The sequence below is a fragment of the Pinus tabuliformis genome, chromosome 8, assembly GCF_031772625.1.
Source record: "Pinus tabuliformis cultivar Carrire ecotype Pingquan chromosome 8, CPIR1, whole genome shotgun sequence".
Taxonomy (NCBI): domain Eukaryota; kingdom Viridiplantae; phylum Streptophyta; class Pinopsida; order Pinales; family Pinaceae; genus Pinus; species Pinus tabuliformis.
The window spans coordinates 524,332,488-524,336,546 of record NC_142294.1 but is presented as its reverse complement, the minus strand read 5'-3'; the positions used below and the strand labels follow the sequence as shown (position 1 = coordinate 524,336,546).

The 4,059-nt window shown below is 37.7% G+C and overlaps 1 pseudogene; it reads left to right on the top strand.

Annotated features, from left to right (window-relative positions):
* Nucleotides 1-3,578, top strand: LOC149236463 (cullin-1 pseudogene; annotated as a pseudogene).
* Nucleotides 3,579-4,059: the final 481 nt, after the last annotated feature.

Here is a 4,059-nt window from a genome sequence, read left to right as displayed (position 1 = left end):
ATGGAGCAGAGTGTTTATGGGAGCAGCGTATATGGGACGCAGAGTGCATATGGGAGCAGCGTACTCAAAAAAAACGAATGGGAGCAGAGTGCGTTGTCAGGTCAGACCCAGGACAGATATGCCAGGTCAGACATACCATGTCAGAGCAGGTATGTCAGAGGCAGCGCAGAGAGGGGCAGCGAATTGCCTGAATGAAACGCATGACAGAGGCAGCGTATTCAGGCCAGAGAGCGCAGAGGCAGGAGTTACAGCTAATTTTAGGGACTGGGACCTGAGCTCTGATACCATGTCAGGCCAGGGTAACTCCAACAATTAATGAGCGCAAAAAACAACTTGTAATTTTATTCTTTAAACAACTCTATTTATACATATACAAAACGGATCAGTTCATCTTCTAGATGACTGTCCAGCTTCACCTCATCCGTTTCGGATTAGGTGTCAACAAGTTCCATATATGGTCTGCTCCACAAGAATGTTTATCATAAGCACTAGAATGTGTGTCATAGAACTTTTTCACAACTGCAAGGTGCAAATTTAATGCTCTATCTCTGTCAAGGCCCTCAACAATACGCAATACAAGTTCTGGATGCCTTTTTTTAAACCCAAACCACCATGATTTACCAGGAAACCCATCTTTGAATGGGTTTGGCCTCCCTTGACAGATTTGAGCAACTGTGGATTTGAGTTGTATCAACTCTAGCCCATGTCCCAATTGGGCCATCTCTTTACACCACTCAACCACCTCAGCCTCCTCCTCCTCAGTCATAACTGTAAGAGGCCCTCTACGTTTTGTACGAGTCAGTCCATTTATCCAATAATGTATTGATGAGGGAGGAATACCATGTTTTTTTTCAAATGCCCAAACTGAGTATCTATTAAACTCTATGTCGTCAATTGCAACTAACATTTGTTCTTTTGTCCATCCTCTTATAGCACTGATCTTTTTAGTTGAACTTGCCCCTTGGACTATTGTTGATGGTGGTTCTGTGGCTGATGGTGTGTTAACATCAGCTGCCGTCACATGGTCATCCTCAACAATGTTCCCTGGTGCATTGTTGACATTGACGTCAGTTGTCCTGTCCTCATCAGACGATGTGCATCGCAGTTGCGCACCCCTTGTCACTCTCCTGCGTACGAGAAGCATAACTTCCTTTTGCCTTAGATGCAACAACCTGTAAAATTATTGCATGCATTTAGACATTAGAATATTTGTAAATTATGCTTTCATACAAGGCAAAAATACTTCTGCTTTATTACAGAAAATTATCAACACGTATGTTAGTATCCTTGAAAAATCAAATATACAAAATAATTTTGTTGTATGTCTTCAAAATTATCAGTGATTGTTGTTCTGATAACTTGTCTTTACACTTGAAATACCATGACTGTATTGTTGGTTTTGTTATGCATTTCCCAACAGAGCTCTTGTTTGGTTTGACTACTTAAAATATTGTTTTGTTGTTTGTTGTTTTGTTGTTTTCTGTAAGTGATTGGCTGACATTGGAATATGTATTATTACAGAAGTCGAAGATTACAAATAGAGTTCATGCCTCAACATCCCTTTCTCCAAACTTGTCTTTTGACCACATCCCTACATTTCCACTGCAGTGATGTAACTGGATGGAAATGGAAGAAAACTTAGATTTTTAGTAACAACCAAATAGGCAATCAAAAGCCAAATTATCTTGAGTTTCTAGCTTAGTCGATTTTTATTATTACATTCTGAGTCTCTCCATTGACCTTTGTTCACCTATTTACATAGTGTTTTAGCTAAGGCATAAGCAAGAGAAATGTGCACATATATTTTGTTTCACTTTGTCTCGTATCATTTGCTAGTGATATTGCACATGCTAGCATCATTAGAACCATGGCTATGGCCAAGGAAGAAGTTCCTTCACATTCAGTTACTCTATTGATCACAACTTGTGATGTTTTGGTTATCGGTAGTTATGTGCATAAAAAGCCTTGAATCCATGCTTTCATCATGTAGAGAAAGAAATGCTCGATAATGGGGTAACTGAAATAAAGGAAAAGTTTGATCATGTTTTCAAGAAATCTTCTCAATTATAATATTTCATAGATTTGACTTCCAAAAAATCGAATCGCATTACTTTGTAGTCACTCATTGCAAATTACAACTTTCTTTTGCCTCATGAGATGGGCAGAAAGCTAGGAATAAGCAAGACAAAAAGCCAAGGAAAAGAGGAAGGCCTGTGACCAAAAAGCGAAAATATCCAAAGCTAGACAAACTTGATCCATGTAGCACAAAAACAAAACGATAGTCAGCACCCATAATTTGCATGACACACACAACATTGGTTTCCAGGTGATAGATCAAGATTAAAGTAAAATCTTGTCCTATAAGAATGTTTTTGACATCCTTGGATTAAGCAAATAACGCCTTCAATTATATAAATCACAAAAAAAAATCCATATCTGAGAAAACGAATATATAGAACTTGTTCAAGAAATATACATTGGATGGGTTGGGGAACTTTTAAGATAACCTACAACAGTAACTATGGGTTGCAGAGTTGTTGTCTACAGTTTGTAATACTGTACTGAAAAGGGATGACGATGATCATATTGATAGTGAGTTGGAAAAAGTGGTGAAGCTTGTTAGGTATGTGGGTAATAAAGATGTATTTTCTGAATTTTGCAGGGAAAAACTTTCTCGCAGATTGTTGTTCAATAATAAAAAGGTAATTGAAAATCATGAACGGAGTTTGTTGTCAAAGCTCAAGGTTCAGTGTGGTTCACAACTTACATTCAAGATGGAGGCCATGGTTAATGATTTTGTCCTTAACCAAGAAATGCAAGCTACCTTTCATGATATTTCGAAACAACAGAATCATCTTACAATAGATTTCTCCCCTGCAGTGTTGAATATGGCAATGTGGCCAACCTACCAACGCTCCCAACTTAATCTGCCATCTCAGATGCTTACTTGTGTTGAGGTTTTCGAGCACTTCTATTCTACCCAACATAAAAATAGGAAGCTTACATGGATACATTCACTGGGCACGTGTGATATCATCTCCCACTTTGACCACAAGCATATAGACATGACAGTAACAACCTACCAAGCAGCTACGCTATTGTTGTTCAATGACTCCCAAAAATTGACTTATGAAGACATTAAATTTCTGTTGAATTTTCCAGATGAAGATGTTGAGAGATTGTTGCATTCACTTGCATGCAGAAATTACAAAATTCTTTTGAAGCAGCCACCCATCAAAACAATAGCTCCACATGATACTTTTGAATTCAATTCTGCTTTTACACATAAAATGGCCAGGATTAAGGTTCCACTTCCCAGCCTCGTGAATGAGAAGAAAAAAGTCACAGGGACGGTGGAAAAAGATAGAAAACCAGCCATTGAAGCCGCCATAGTTCGTATCATGAAAAGTAGAAAGGCTTTGCATCATCAACGATTATTGAGTGAATGTATCCAGCAACTTGAAGGCACGTTCAAACCCAACATTAAATCACTGGAAAAAGGCATTAAAGATTTGATATCAAGGGATTTCTTGCGACCAGACCAACAAGATCCCAATATATACATATACGTAGCCTGATCAAAACTCCGCTCTTGTGGTGGTGGAGTTAATAAAATGTGGTCATGCATATGTTGATCATCAAACCAAGAGAAGTAAAGGAGTATAGAGAGGAAAAGATAAATTCTCCATGGAGAAATTGACCTATTGCAAAGTATTTAATGTTGATTTATGAAATCTAAGTACTCTATTTTCCTTACTGTATGTTTTCATCTAAATGGACAACAATATTTTCCTTACTGTATGTTTTCATCTTATAACTCGGTTCCCCTTAATAGTCTTTTCGTTACTGTCTATTTTGTCATATCCTTTTGGTTACATCTCAGTGCTCCTTACAGTGTTTCCCTTACACTCTGTTTTCGTCTGATCCTCCTGGTTATATGTCGACTCTTCTTAAGTAGTAGTCATTTGATTATGCTTTTCAATAAAATCTTGTCGGGCACATCAATACGTCTATAAGTTTGAACATAGAAATAGAAATAGGTGAATTGTGAAATAGAAC